The 16,464-nt window shown below is 46.9% G+C and overlaps 1 long non-coding RNA gene across 1 annotated transcript; it reads right to left on the bottom strand.

Annotated features, from left to right (window-relative positions):
• Window positions 1-3,050: 3,050 nt before the first annotated feature.
• On the bottom strand, window positions 3,051-11,029 carry LOC143271006 (uncharacterized). The gene is made up of 2 exons (XR_013048253.1): window positions 10,764-11,029; window positions 3,051-3,467 (listed from the first exon to the last, which is right to left on the bottom strand). It is a non-coding gene; the product is annotated as an uncharacterized LOC143271006 (long non-coding RNA).
• Between the last annotated feature and the right edge of the window lie 5,435 nt (window positions 11,030-16,464).

The following is a 16,464-nucleotide window of genomic DNA, read 5'->3' as shown; positions in this document are numbered from 1 at the left end:
ACAGGGTCTGCCTGGGGCAGCCACAGCCAAGCTGAAGAGTCCAGTGAACTAAGGAACACTGCTGAGGTAAGAGGGTGGTTACCTCAGCCCTGGCTCCCAAGATACACCGGCCAAGTGGGAGACAAGAGGCCCGGCTGAACCCCTGGCTGCTGTTCCTTCATCTGCTGGGGACTGCAGGAAAGGGCCAGCGATTTAGGCAAAGCCAGGAGCCGTGACACCGATCTCCCAGCTTGAACCCACTGAGCGACCCCGAGCGTCTCTGCTTCATCATCCAGAAAATGGAGACGTTGACCTGTGCCCTCCTCCCCTCCCAGGGCTGGTGTAAGGATCAAGGGGGATGAAAGCAGGGACAAAAGTTTTTGAAAAGTTGAAAGTCTTTTGTGGCTGTCAACTTGAAGAGGGACTAATTACCCAGAGGTGAATTTTCTGGAACCCTTGGCTCTCAGAACATAGACCCCGACCCTGATCATGACTTTGAAAGGTCTGATTAAATTCAATGCAGGATCCTGGTTTGGAGCCTGCATCCAAAGACTAATGATGTTCTAAAGCATACAATTGGAGCAAATGGTGATATTCAATGAGGTCTGGATAGTTGGTGACAGTACTAAGTCAATGTCAGAGTTGCTGCATTTGGTCAGTGCACTGTAGCTACATAGAACAATGCGCATGCTCCTAAGAGGTCAGAACAAAAGCACTTACAACTCAAATGTCATGTTGACTGCAATTTAGGAGAGTATCTAAGGTCCTACTACATGAGAACAATCCAAATCATACCAAAACACCCAAAGCCTGAAACCCCTTTCATCCAAACTCGATAGCACAAGTGGAAAACCCCACACCTTGGCCTCCTGTGACCGTTCAGGATCAGAGGCAGGTGTGGGGCTGGGGTTGTGACTCAGTTGGCAGTGCGATTACCTAACAAGCAAAAAGCCCTGGCTTCCATCCCCAGCACCACATACACTGGGCATGGCAGTGGATGCCTGTAATCCTAACACTTAGGACCTGAAGTTCAAGTTCATCCTTGGCTAGATAGTGAGTGTGAGGCCAGCCTGGATTATATGAGACCTTGTCTCAGGAAAAAAAAAAAACACAAAAATATTGTATACAATATACTTCAGGCTATGTACATAAGGTATATATGAAACATACTTGAATTTTACATTTAGACTTGAGTCCCCTCCAGAAGATATCCCATTATACAGATACAAATGTAACAAAATTCCTCAAATCTGAAATTAGAACCACTTCTGGTCTCAACCTATGGGAACAATAACAAGCATGTGTTAGTGGGGTGAGTCCATGCATGCAGAAAGAAAACAAGATTCAGTAAGATAAAAGAAGTTACAGTTGTTGGGTCCTGATGATTTGCATGTATATGAACACACACACACACACACACACACACACACACACACACACACACACACTGCTTAGGTAACTTTCTATAAGTTTCATATTTTTCAAAATAGAAAAGTTTTTAAAATACTGATCAGCTCATCAATTATCCCCTTCATCAGGGTGAGGTGAGGGAGGGAGAAGGAGGAGGAGGAAGAAGGAGAGGAATGAACAGAACAGAAGAAAGCAGAAGAGGAGTTGTGATGCTACTCCAGCCACCACACTAACGTGAAGAGCACTCCCCAGGTCCCTAAGTCAGAGCTCACGGCTTCACATCCAGCACAGATGTCTAACTGGCATGGCTATCTGTTTTGTCAGCCCAGAACAGAATTAGAGAGAAAAGACTAGAAAAGGGCAATGGCACGAGAAATGACAATAGAGGATGTGCTAGTTGTCATTTGGGATTGAGACAGGGAACACAAAGCCCTAAGGGGCACACTTTAAAGTTTACCCCACAATGTAGACTGGATGTTTAAGTCACAGGAAAGACAAGTGAGGATAAGGCTCATCAGAGGATTCTCCAGGCCATGAGCATCAGGAAACAAATCCATATCATGGATGTTCTCTCTATGCTGACAGCGTCTATTTTGATGTAAAAGGTGCACTGAGCTAGCACCAGGAAGGCAGGTGCAGGATAATCAGATACTACATAGTGCATTCAAGGCCAGCCTGGGCTACTTGCAACCCTGTCTCAAAACAGTACCAACAACCAAGAGTGACTTGGACTTTTCATATACCTCTGGAAGATTTTTGCTGACAGAGCAGCAACTATAGAAGATGCTGTGGGTTGCCTATGCCTCTTCCTCCTACCTCTTTCTTCTTGTTACATTCCATCTACCCTAAAAAACTGAAACTATTAGATGTTCACTTCCACCCCTAAAAACAGCTCCCTTGTGACTAGATCGTGGCCATATAACCTTGTAAAGCCTTCAAGAAAAGTACCTGGGAAGATAATCCTCACTAACTAAAAAAAAACATGTGTACCAAGAAACTTTTGTTTATGCTCTCCTCTTGATGTGATTGGGTGAAGGTATGCTACCTGGGGCTGTGTTAACCATTTTGTCACCATAAAGAAACAAATTGAAGATTAAATGCCAATATTCCAGGTGTCTTAGTTACGATTTGATTGCTGTGAAGAGACACCATGACTAAAGAAGCTTATAAAATGAAGCATTTAATTGGAGATTTGCTTACAGTTTCTAGAGGTTAGCCCTTGATCGCTATAATGGGGAGCATGGCAGCAGGCAGGCAGGCATGGCACTGGAGCGGTAACCGAGAATTTATATTCTGATCCTCAGGCAGGAGCAAGAAACGGAGGGAGACTGGGCCTGGTTTGAGCTTTTCAAAGCTCAAAGCCTACTCCAAGTGACACATCACCCCCAACAAGGCCACACCCCCTAATCCTTCAGAAATTGTTCCACTAACTAGGAACCAAACATTCAAACATATGAACCTATGGAGGCCATTCTCATTCAAACCACCACACCAGGTCAAAAATGGAAAGGTAGAAAAATCTTCCATTTCTTTTATGACTTGTCTAAAAAGTTGAATTAGCCAACCATGTAATCGAACTTACTGCTTGGCATTTTCATTATTTGAGCCAGATTTGGTTTGTTGTTCAGTTTCTTGCAGCCAAAAAAAAAAAAATCCTCATATCAGTCGGAGAGTGTATTGATTTATTGTCAAGTTGACAGAATCCAGAGTCACCTAGAGCAGAGCCTCTGGGCATGCTTGTGAGGGATTATCGAGATTAGGTTAATTGAGGCAGGAAGACTCATACTAAATAAGAGCAGCACCACTTTCTGGGCTGGGGTCCTGAAGTGCATAAAAAGACTAGGCGCAGCATTCATCTGCCTCTGCTTCACTTCAGATGCTGTATGATGAGCTTCCTCAAGCTTCTTCCCACGTGACTCCGCCCACACAGGATGGACTGTGAGCCAAAAGAGAACCTTCCTTCTTCGTGGAGCTTTTGTCAGGGTGTTTTCTTGTTACCCGGTTCTATAGAACTCATCATTCTCTGCAATACCTCACTATGGGGAGGAAAGTAGAGGCGATGGCCTGCTGCGAGTCTCCTAGGAGAAAAGGGAAATACATTTGGGGGTGACTTAGAAGCAGGCCAACTTAACAGAGTTCTAATAGTGCCAACATTTTCCCCAGGTTGTCCTGGTTAGTTTTTTGTCAACTTGACACAAGCTAGAGTTATCTGGGAAGAGGGAGCTTCGGCTAAGAAAATACCTCCGTCAGATTGGCCTGTAAGCAAATTAGTGGCAAATTTTCTTGATTAATGATAGAGCCCAGCCCATTGAGGTTGGTGTCAGCCCTGGGCAAGTGGTCCTGAGCTGTATAAGAAAGCAGGCTCAGAAAGCCATTAAGAGCAAGCCAATAGGTAGCATTCCTCCATGGCCTCTGCTGTAGTTCCTACTTCCAGGTTCCTGCCTTGAGTTCCTGCCATAACTTTCATGATGGATGGATTGCAAACTTAAATAAGTCCTTCCCTCTCCAAATTGGTTTTGGACAGTATTCTATCACAGCAATCAAAACCTAACTAGACACAGGTTCTCCACTCGATGACTTCCTAAAGTAGAGTTCCATGTTTCTTTCATTTTTACAGCATCTGAATCCTCAAAGCCACCAAAAGGCACTTGAAGAGGGAAGCCATATTGCCAACAGTACTCAATTCCACAATCTCTGGTCTGTGCCATTTGGTTGACCTTTTCTACAATGTTCTCTCCTTCAAACAAGGCCCCTCTTAGATGTAAATGGAGACTCCTCTCTTCTTCCCAGGAAGTCCCCCACCCCCAACTCAGTTCCTACCCCACAAGCCATGGCTCATTGCTCCCACACAAATACAGTCCAACCCCATAGGATCATGATAACAACTGAAAATGTAGCCATGTGACTGCACTGCTGAACGTCAGCTGCAATTATCTAATATAGTTTCTAAGTCACAAAGACTCTGGATTTTTCAGGAAATAGCAGAACACATTTGTAGAAATCCCCTGTGGTATCCTGGGAGTTATTCTTATTTCTCTCTTGTGGGTGAAATTTGGCTCATGGTTCTACTGTGTTTTCTGAATCAGTGATTTTTGTCTCCTCTGAAACCATGGGAGGGAATTCATCTGCAGCCAGCTGAGGCCTGCCTCAGGGCATGGGAGAGAGTTCTTCAGGGCTATGTGAATAAATGTGAAAAAAGACTCCTCCTATGGGCCTATGAGATGTCTCAGTGGGTGAAGGTACATGCTACAAAGCCTGATGAGATGAGTTCAATTCCTAGAGTCCTTGTAAAGATGGAAGAGAAGAATCAACTCCAGAATGTTGTCTCTGACCTCACCTTCATACCCACATGCATCACCCACATACACACAATAATAGTAAATAGAATTTTAAAGAAAAAAAAGAAAAGACTCATGGAAACAGGTATCCGGCCACCTCTTTGGGGACAAGGACTTTGAAGTACCACTTCCCTAGTGTCTGCTACCCAAATCCCATTGAAAAATAGAAGCAAAATTGGGGCGTACCCAGTGGCTCAGACAGACTTTAAGCTTGCCTTTCTCTATTCCAGATCCAGACACCTACTGGCTTCAGTTCCCACGCTTCTCTGTAATCAGGTCTCTCTCTCTCTCTCTCTCTCTCTCTCTCTCTCTCTCTCTCTCTCTCTCTCTCTCTCTCTCTCTCAGGTCTCTCTCTCTCTCTCTCTCTCTCTCTCTCTCTCTCTCTCTCTCTCTCTCTCTCTCTCTCTTACACACACACACACACACACACACACACACAACCTTTGTTCCACCGATCCAACACACTATAAGATCTGGATTCCGTTCTGAACTGTATGCTATGTCAGATCCACAAAAGACAGCAATCTTCTGAAAGAAGGGCAGAAGCCTTCAATTTGGGACCTCTGAGGCTGAACCTCTCCCGTCTGATGCCAAGGCCAAAGGTGCTGAGTTGCAGGCAAGATCTGGGGGGGGAGGGGTAGTAAGCTTGTTCACTTGTAGGTGTGTTCCCTGCTGTTTTTCTGGCCACACTGCCATGGCCCCAAAGCAGCCAAGGCCAGATGTTTGGCCCTCCCTAGGGTTCATTAGCCATTTAATATCCTTTAATAAATCTCTGTCTGCTTAGACTACCTCAAGCGGATGCTTTTGTTTGAAAGTAAGAACCTTGAGCTGCTGGGGGAAGGAACTGAAATATTCTCTCAAATAAAAAAAAATAGATAAAAGCAATGTAATTGGAGAAATGCAAGAATTAAGACCAGAAGTCCAGAAACCTTGTGCTCAGTCCCAGTCAGTTACTCCCTAAAGGCAACTATAGCTTAGATTCTTAGCACTGTAGATAAATTTTGTATATCATGGGGACCTCATATAAGTGGAAGGTATCAGTCATCATATCCCCTTTCACATCCAGCTTCCTTGTTGACCATTTTTCTAAGAGATTCAGCCACAGTCTTTCTCTTTTCTTGCTGTGTAGTATTCCGGTTTCTTTCTGTATCTTTGTGACATTTGATGTTTGGATTGTTTCAAGTTGGGAGGCATTATAAATCAATCTGCTATCCTGAATATCCCTGGTATGTACCCATATGTCAAATTGTTTATTTCTAGGTCAATTTGGACCTAGGATTAGTACCTAGAACTAAACAACCCTTTTAGGGCGAGTCAGACTGACCTGATTCCCAGCAGCAGTGGACAGAGCAAAAGACCTAAGCAAAGGGTCTTCTTTGCTTCTTTACCTCCTTCAAGATATCAGTCCCATGAAGTGGTAGCCCAGCTCTGGATTCTATTGAAGTGTTATAATTATAGCAGAACGAGGTTTATTTTTGCTGTCAACACTGTTGTTAATAACCTTGGTGATCCTGAGCAACTGTTACTGACACCTGCCCCATGTAGCAACCTTCTCCAGAGAGCTGACTAGGATCCCATGAGAACTACATCCTTGCCTTCTGAGGGCAATGCCCCACCCCCCTGTGACTTACTTGCTTTCTACTAAGTCTCAATTCTTCAAAGCTCCATCGCCTCTCATATTGTTACCCTGGGGAATCATGGTTCCGACATGTGAGACTTTGGGGATGTGTTCCAACCAAATACAAACTCCCATGGCCCCATCACACAACTCTTACCAACTGCCAACGATGATCAGTCTTTCAAATTCTCACTGACTTCTGTCCCTGTACAATTCTAGAGCAAAGGCCAGGCACCAGCTTTGTTCCTCCAGAAGTATTCCAACATAAGTCTGGAAAGATAAGAACTCTCTGCTTCATGTAGCACCACACTACTCTCACATCCCCAAATGAACCAACAGTCTTTGAGGTCACCAAACGTATCATGCTCAAAGACACAATCACTTTAAACCAACATAAAAATGCTTACGATGCATAAGCTTTCTTGAATCCACAGCCAAGTAAACTTGGGATTGTCACTTAATTTGGTCTGCTGTTATTCTTTCCTGTTCTCCTGACCATCTCTCTCTGGGTGATGACATCATAGTTCTAAAATTCCTGCCCCAAATGTGCACATGCTCACTGTGCTGGGACCACATAAATGCTGTGAATGTGTGATGGAAGAAGGGGGCTGGGCTTCGCTTTCCTAATTGTAATCCATCACCCAGCTATGTGCTGGGGCTCAAACTGTCGACACATCATAAATTTCCCAGACATCTCCACTGCAGGTGGCAGGGGGTAGGCAGGGAGCTGGGACCAGTTCTTTTTTATAGCAACCTCCAGGGAATAGTGTGTGCTTGGGATCTCTCAGTTTTGCTAATTCAGCACGCATTGTGCTAGCACAGAGAAGACTAAGAACAGAAAGTTCCAGAATGGACTCTCTGACTCCAATTGATTTTGCTGATACTATCAACCTTCCCTCTCCCAAGCCCTTGACTTCACACAGAGTCCCCAGTTCAACCAGTCCTCTCATAGGCCCTTCACGTCTGGGTTTGTGTACTGGTCAGCTAAAGCTACTTCAGAGGCAGTCATGAGCTCACACATCCTTACGATAGGAAAGGTGTTCAGGGAGGGGTTAGGGTGCCTCTGGTTCTTTGGCACCCCTGGATGCTGCAGTGAAAGCCAAGTTTCTGAAACCATCAAAACAGTGTATCTAGCTACTATGAAGAGTCTTAACTGTAGCTTTTTTTTGAGAAGCCCATGCTCATCCACAGTTATGTCTTCCTTCCTTCCTTCCTTCCTTCCTTCCTTCCTTCCTTCCTTCCTTCCTTCCTTCCTTCCTTCCTTCCTTCCTTCCTCTTGCTTCTCATTCTCATATTGCTGGTGCTTCAAATCCATATGAAAGTCTCTTAATTGGGCTGGCAAGATGGCTCAACAGATAAAGATGCTTGCCGCCAAGCCTGATGACCTGAGTTCACTCTAGGGAACCAACATAGTGGAAGAAGAGATCTGACTCTTACAGATGGCCCTCTGACCTCCACATACATGCCGCGGTACTTGAATACACACAAAGAAAGAAAGTTCAATCCCTAAATAAACTGCATCTCTGCTTCACACTGGCTCATCCTGAATTCCTTTTCCACAGCCAAGTCAAGAATCGGGCTGCACCTGTACGGAGGTCCCTACAGAATCAAGGGGACTAACACTTTGGGGTACAAGCAGTATCGTGGAGCAGGGTCCCCATGCCCTGCTGCCACTGACAGTGCAAGTGGGTTTCAAGTAACCAGGCTCTCTTTCGGTTCGGAAACCTTCTGGAAATCCATAAACCAGATAAATCCTTGCGACTCCAAGTGTGGTCCACCGACGGACAGCACTGGCGTGCTGGCTGCAAGCAGAATGTCAGGCCGCACCCTCAACACAGAAGCATGCTAAATCGGAATCTGCCTGTTAACAAGACCCCTGGGGATTTCTGGGCACGTCAGTGTCTGAGAAGCATGGGAGCCAGGCCAAATTTCCAAGGAAGGGGACTGCTTGGCTCCATGTCCATACAACAAAAACTCGCTTCTGCTGCTTCTTCCCACTGCAAAGGCAGGGCCAGGGAGAACTGGCCACCTCCTAATCATGACTAGTGGGCCTCAGAATGGAAAATGAGGCTCTTCTCTGCCTGTGCCCCAGGGCATAGAGCCCAGCCCCCTCTCCCGACACCCACCAGCCCCCTTGGAGATCTCTGTTCATGGAGAACTTGCTTTTAAATGAGAGTCAATGGACCAGGTCGCGAATCTGTCAGACGCAGGAATTTCTGGTGCTCGTGACTGTTGTAATTAAAATCATCCGAGTTGACTAAATTGGCCGAAAAGGAAGCAGGCCCACATGACTGCCGTTCAAAGGGGAGCAAAATAGCTCCTAATTTGTTAATTAAAATTATGAATGCGCTCCGCGCGGAATGGCTGTGCGTTAAATTCTATTCAGATTCCATTAGAAAACAAATAAGCTCTGGGTCCTGATTAGAGGACCCCAGTTCCCCCAAATCTGTATGGATTTCGTGGGGGCTTTTTTTTTTTCAGAGAACAGATTTAGAGCTTGCAAAGACCTTGCCGAAAAGTCAAATTCCTGGGGAGATTTCTCTGGTAAATCAATCTGGTAATTAGAAAAACAGGCCAATAGATTAGATCCGCTTCTCTATTTCTATTTCTTCATCATATTGATGAGCTTGCTTCAAAGAACTCGTGTTGCCAGAGCCCTGGGTGACATGGTTCCTCCCTACTCAAAATTCAGTAGTGAGGAAACTGACGGCTTCCACTCAGAATGGAAGGAAAGGATGGGCCAAAAAAGGAGGAGGGAGGAGAGAAAAAGAAAAGGAGAGGAGAAGGAAGAAAGGAAACAGGGAGGGAGGGAAGGAGGCAGAGAGGGCCGAAGCGAGCTATTGTAGCGAAGAGGGGCTAAAAGCTAGCAGCTAGCTCTGCTCTGCCTGGCCTGCCCGGCTGCTGACAGTCTTCTGTCTGTAATTGACTCAGTTAGGGTTCCTATTGCTGTGATGAAACACCGTGACCCAAAGCAACTTGGGAAGGAAAGGGTTTATTTCAGCTTACACTTCCACATCACAGTCTATCATCAAAGGGAGTCAGGGCCGGAACCTGGAGGCAGGAGCTGATGCAGAGGCCATGGAGGGGTGCTGCTTACTGGCTTGTTCTCTATGGCTTGCCCAGCCTGCTTTCTTATAGAACCCAGGACCGTCAGCTTGGGGCTGGGTCCTCCCACAGTGATCACTAATTAAGAAAATGCTCCACAGGCCAATCTAGTAGGGAATATTTTCTCAATTGAGGTTCCCTCTTCCAAAATGATGTTATTTTGTGTTAAGCTTACATCAAATTAGCCAGAAGAGTTATTGACATGTCTCATGCAGCTCAGGCCAGCCTCAAACTCCCTATGTAGTCAAGGATGACCTTGAACTTCTAATACTTCCACTTCCACCACCCGTGCTGGGATTATAGGCAGGTAAGGTAGATGCTTGGTTTATATGGTGCTGGGGATCAAATCCAGGACTTCATGCATGCGAGGCAGGCACTCTACCACCTGAGCTACATCTCAAGTCCCCTCCATCAATTTGGAATTCCCACCATTGTGCCTCTAAGCAACCGAGCCTCAGTTTCCCTCTGAGAATACAGGCCAGGCTGCAGCTTTCCAGCAGTCTGGACAGCACTGAGGTTTGGCCACTGTTCAGAACCCCTAGTACCCTGGGGTGCCTCTGTCAAGCTCTCCACCACAGCCCACTGCGAGCTGAACACTCAAAGGCAGTTTTAGGATCTTGATAGCCTGCGGCCGGCTTAGAAAGACTTTCTCAAGAGAAACCAGATTAATCTCTGCCTCCGCCCAGCTTCAGCTTCCCAGAGGCCCTCAGGGTTTCTAGCAAACCACAGAGCTCCTGTTCTCTGCTCTCCTTCCTCAGTGGCTGCCCACCTCTTAAGCTGGGGACATGACAGGGACAGTGAGTCTTACCAGAAGCACTGGACACTGCAGCCCACTAAAGGCTTCTACCATGGCGCTACACTTGGCAAGGTGAGAAACTGCCCTGAGCCTTTGGTCTCACTCCCCTCAGATGGGCCTGTCCTGAGGGACGCTGTCCAACTGAGCCAGGGCAGCAGTGCCGAGCCGGGGCAGAGCCAGGGCAGCAGTACCAGTTTCAGAGCAGCAGGCAGCATCTGCAGGGAGCATTCTTCTAAAGCAGTTGCCCAGGCCATGTCAGGATGTATTTATTTTACAGACTCTGGACCTGTGTCCTTTCAAGGTGTGCAAGCTGTGGCTTTGTCCGTGTCGGAATGAATAATTATGTTAACACCATTTTAAATGGGTCATCAGAAAAGGAGCTGTCTCTGTGTGCTCTTTTCCACCAGCAGTGATGCTGAGGAGCACCAGGGTCAAAGGCACACACTTGGAGGCAAGCCACTGGGTTCAAACTGCAGCTCCACCACTTACCATTGAGATGACCCCGCCAAGTACTTACTGGAGCAGAGGCCGCCACTGCCGGGCGCACGCACTCGCGCTGCTAGCTGTTCCTTTGTAAGCTGCCAACTTCTTACTGGAAGAACCTGCTAGAAACCCTCAGGCTTTCTCCAGCTGTGGGAGCAGCCTCTTCTTTCAATGGGTTAGGAAAGAGGTAGAGCAGGAAAGAGTTCAGAGACTGAGGAGCACTCCAACGAACTTGAAATGGGGTTAGGAAACCCCTGGGGTATATTCCCTCTTCTTTCCCATCACGTCCCAGTAAGAGTAAGTCCCAGTTGCCTACAAGGATGACTTGCTTCCTCTCCCTTCCCCACCCCTCCCTGCCCCCACTTCCTGCTGACACTTTCTGAGGCCAGCACTTTTCATTACCACGTGCACTCAGGTCTTGACTCGGAACACGTTTCCACAGAGATCCAACCTCAGTCTCTTTCCAACTGACCTTGCTACCCAGATGGCTATCGTGGCTCTTTGCTGATAGGAGTCAGAATGAGGATAGAATGGGAGGGAGCACCCAGCACACTGCTTGGCACCTGATAAACACGGCAAACTCTGGCACTGGCGGGCGAGACAACCCAGTGGGTAGAAAGGCTTGATGTACAAAGCTGACAACCCGAGTTTGCTCCCTGGAAGCCACGGTTTGGGTCTGAGATTTGAAAGCCAAATGCAGGTGTGTACTGAACTCCTACAGCAAGACGGGAGGTGGAGGCTCAAGAATCTGCCGCAAGTTCGGGGCCAGCTAGCCTGCAGTAGGAAGTGTAGCAGCAGAAACAAGAAAGGCCCTCCCTACCTCAGTAAGGTGGAAGGTGAAATCCAACCTTGACAGCTGTCCTCGGCACCCCCCCCACCCCCCCAACCAATTAACTAGTTAATAACTGCAAAAATCTCTCATTAGTACACTTAAAAAAGCCGGGCGGTGGTGGCGCACGCCTTTAATCCCAGCACTCGGGAGGCAGAGGCAGGCGGATCTCTGTGAGTTCGAGGCCAGCCTGGGCTACCAAGTGAGTTCCAGGAAAGGCGCAAAGCTACACAGAGAAACCCTGTCTCGAAAAACCAAAAAAAAAAAAAACTGGAAGACATCATTCCATTCTCAAGATCCTCCCAGTAGAGTCCTTCCAGTCTTCATCATGGACTCTTCTTACTCATTCATTTATTTAGAATTCACCCACAAAATGAGAAAAAAAAATCAGGGGATTTTGAAAACCTTATATAGGTCCAGTCTCTCTTAGTGACTAGGCCTTCGGGGAGGATCATGTCTGGAAGCCATGTTTTTCCTGTGGCTCCCTACCATACTCCCTTGCTTTTCTCTCTGAGAAAAGGGAGGGACCAAGAAGAAAGACCACAAGCTGTCAGGCTCTGGAAAGCAGAGAACAAATTCCTGAAGGGCAATGCTGGCTTCTGTGGAGTCTCACCAGCCTTCTTGAACTTTCCCTGCAAACTTAGCCAACACAAGCAAGCTTTACTGGGTGTGCAGTGACCCACCCCCCTTCACCCGGAGTCCCTTCTCCTAAGCATTAGCGTTTGTGGGTGAGGCAGGTCAACAAGCCCAATGAAACTAGTATAACCTGTCCTCATTCACCCTCTTGCTGTCACCTACCAAACCAACATGCAGGTATCATTTCTCTCAGGGATCTACGGGGCCGACTTGACAGGCGGGGTCACACACATACAACTGAAGTCATGTGGAGGCCTAATTGTACCTAGAACAGCCATGGTGGCCTCACTCAGGGTCACACCAGCTGCTGCTGGTTCTGAACACAAGGGTTGTGGTTCTCGTCCATGTGAGCCCTCCACATGTACAGAGTGGCTGCTGTATACCAAATGGAGCATCACCAGAGAAAAGACGCCAACCCGCCTCTGGTTACACAGCACTTCCTGCTGTTCCTGTGACAGGTCGTGTGATGAACCTGCACAATCAGGGTCTTGAGTGACTGCATAAGAAGTTCTGCGAGTTGTGATTCACTGGGGGTACCAAGGTAAGAAGCTACACCAGAGGACCCAGCTTCTCAAAGCCTCCTCAGTCAGCCATTTACACCCAGCATCAGCCTCCTGGGATTTCTAATTCAAAAAGCTAGGATTAGTCAATCATCTCCTCATATATACTTTCCCAGTGAGTGTGACCACCCAGCATCACATACTACATGAAAAAGTTTCTGAGTCACAATCCTCCAACTCAAATTATCTCATGAGGGGGACACGATTGCTTCACAAACTTTCAGAGCTCAGAAATCGCTGAGTTCAGGAATAGCGGGATCTAGATACAAATTTGATCTCCTTTTCCCTCATCTCCCTTTTGCTTACTGGTTTGCCTTTCCTGTGTTGACTCCATCATTAGGAAAACTCTGCAGTGGTAGCCAAGATGCTCCGGTGATACCTCTCCACTCTGTCCTTGTTCAAGTGCTTCTAATCACCAGCCCAGAATTAGGAGCCGCTGGCCAGGCTTGTGCCACGTGCCAGTCCTGTGCACCAATCACTGTGTTTAGGCTCTATTGATGGATGAAACCTTGTGTTCTCTCCAGAGTTAAGTGTATGGGCATCTACCCAAAGCACCTCATGGCCTGAAATGTGTGGAAACTCATTTCTCCAGTGATAATTGAGATGCTATTACTGGATAAAGGGAAGAGCAAAACATAGGCATCTACGGAGGTCTTAAAACGAATAACAGTTTGACAACCGGCCCAGGTCTCTTGGCTCCCTCCTACCTGTGTTGTGTGCTTCTGACCATCTCTGTGCTCTTCTTACAGAGGATGAGACAAGAAGCAAAGCTCAAATCAGGAAAGTTCCACGTGCCAATAATTTCCATGACAAAGAAGGTAAGCAACCATTTAAAAGAAATAGTGCTCAATTGTTTTGCTGTAGTTATTATTACCTTTGTTGTTCAAATGTGTTGTCCAGTTCTTTTTGAGACCTCCCTTTAACAAGAATTAATTCTCCTCAGGCCCAAGGAAATAGCTCAGTCTGTAAAATGCTTGCCTTGCTAGTATGAAGACCTTAATTCAATCCCCTAAATCCACATTTTAAAAAAAGGCCGGGTGTGATGTCACACACATGTAATCTTAGAGTTGGGGAGGAGATAGGGGGAGCCCCAGGCTTTGCTGGCCAGCCAGATTACCAGTATCAGGGAGCTCTAGGTCAGTAACAAATAGCAAGGGGACAGCTCTGAGGAATGAGACCCAAGGTCCTCATCTAGCCTCCCTCCACTCACGTGTGTATACACCCCGCACACACCTACACTTGTACAGAGAGAGAGAGAGAGAGAGAGAGAGAGAGAGAGAGAGAGAGAGAGAGAGAGAGAGAGAGAAACTAATTCTCCTCAGGATTACTCAGGCTAGCCTTCTAACAACAGAACCGAATTTAAACACATGAAGTGATAGTTACTAAGTAGGGGCATATCCTGCTGGTTCCAATGAACTTTGTGCCCATAGTTCTAAGAACTGTTGTCTCAAGTGTCAAGCAGAATTGGAGTGCACTGAAGCTCAATGACAAATCCCTGACTGTCAAGGACACTGTGACCTCCTTTAGCTGAGGATAGACAGTACCCCTTGGGGATCTAGCTCAGTGGTAGAGCGCAAGGGCAAGGCCCTGGGTTTGGTCCTCAGCTCTGGAAAAAAAAAGAAGAAAGAAAATATGAGATACATAATGAAATCGGTGCTGGAAACCGCAATCGTAAATGCCATGACTGCTGTGCCGTCTCCTGCCACACTGGAACTTTGGAGAAGCAAGGTAGTAGTAGTAGTAGTATGCCAAACATCAGACTTTCATTTTCACCCTTCTTTATTTAGAAGGGCAAGGGGCTCCCTCGGGCTCCTTTGGGGAGTATGAGTCACCACTGAGGCATGACATCCCTCCAAGCAACGTGAAATAGGCCTTCTGTGTGAAGGATGAAAAATGGAGAGCTGCCAGGCCCATGTGGGCCTCCCTAAAGTCAGCATGAAAAGGGGGGTTGTGAGCTAAAGGTCTGGGCCCAGCTGTAGATAATCAAACTCTGTTGCCTGACAAAGAGGGTAAGAGCAGTCCTTTGGGGTTAGAGGACTCAAAGGATGGGTGACTGGATCCCCAGGAGCCACAGCGGGGCAAGAGGAACAGCTAGGGGGGCACTGCAGGCCACAGAGTAGTGACGGCGGCGGGGCCTCCCTCGTTCACTGTAGGACGGCTTTGTGACCCAGCAGATGGTCTGAGGGTGTGCATAGGCGGCACTGTGTAATTGCCCAGAACAGTAGAGCTGCATTCCTATGGAACATTCCAGAGGACCCCCACACAGGACCCCCACACCACCACAGCTGACTCCCACCCACTTCTGTGCATTGTATGTCTCATGAGGAGCCCAACTTTCTAGTGTCCCCCCCAAGTTCTAGGTTGGCTGCGCCTCCCCACCCCTCCCCCGGCCCTGGGGCCTGAACTCCCATTCCATCCCATGCATGCCCTACGCTGCTTCCAGTAAATCTGGTTCCCTGGTTTGGGTGGAATCTGAGATAACGTCTCTGCCCCCACTCCAACAAAAAAGTTCTGCTGGCAGTTTTGCCCACAAATCTTTTAATGGGATAAGGCTTTTTATTCCACAGTGTAGAGATTGATGTTTGAATTGCAAATAACCCCAGAGGAGGCAACTCCTTTATCTGAATTCACACTGAAGTATAAAGTATAAAGGACAATGAAGAAAAAAAATAGTCTAAAGAAAAAAAGGAATGGGCACTGGTGTGTATTAAAGAGGTTATAATTTTGTGAAGATTTGGCCTTGATTAATACTTAGAGGCATGTTTGAACTCATGGTTCTCAACCCTTGCTAGACTCTACAATCCTCTGGAGAGTGTAAAATACTACTTGTGCCTGGGCCATAGTCCAAACAGGTTCATTCAGGGTCTCTGAGACTTATACATGAAAAATGGTATATTATAAAATTCTATTCTAGAGGATGAATACGGTTAATGTATTAGTCCATTCTCACTGTGATACTCCTGAGAAATAAACAAACCTTCAAATCTTGTAGCCCCCAACAGTAAACATTTGGCTTTCTCACTCACCGATCGGTGGGTCAGCTGCAATTTACCTGATTTCAGCCAAACTCAGTTGGACTCAGCTCTAGACTGTCAATTTGGTTCAGATCCACGGAACTCATCTCATCCAGATAGCTATGCCAGGCAAGTGCTGTACAGGGTGATGGCTGGACCAGAAACGATCCAGTCAGATCGTGCAAAGCGCATAGAAAGATTCCGTTCACTTCACATATACATTCCATTAGCTAAAGAGAGTCTTGTAGTCAAGTCCAGCATGGACAGGGTAATAAATATATCTGACACCGTGAGGGGAAAAAACAGTTACATAGTGTCTTAGTTCATTTTCTGTTGCTGTGACAAAACACTAACCAAAACCAAGCTGGGCCATGAAAGCGTTCACTTGGTTTAAACATCCTGATCACAGCCCATGACTGAGGGAAGTCAGGGCAGCAGCAGGAACTTAGAGGCAGCAACTGAAGCAGAGACCACAGGGGAACACTGCTTACTGACTTGCTCAGCATGCTTTCTTAAACCACCAAGGAACATGCCCCGGGTGGTAGCACCCACAGTGAGCCGTGCCCTCCCATATCAATCATTAATCAATAAAATGCCCCCTCAGACTGCCTATAGGCCGATCTGACAGAGGTAAGTGTGTTCTCAATCGATGTTCCTTCTTCCCTGTTGACCCTAGCCTGTGTCAAGTTGAAAAAA

Source organism: Peromyscus maniculatus, chromosome X, assembly GCF_049852395.1.
Source record: "Peromyscus maniculatus bairdii isolate BWxNUB_F1_BW_parent chromosome X, HU_Pman_BW_mat_3.1, whole genome shotgun sequence".
NCBI classification, from domain to species: Eukaryota; Metazoa; Chordata; class Mammalia; order Rodentia; family Cricetidae; genus Peromyscus; species Peromyscus maniculatus.
Note: the sequence above shows the minus strand (reverse complement) of the source record. Positions and strands in the feature narration are given on the sequence as shown.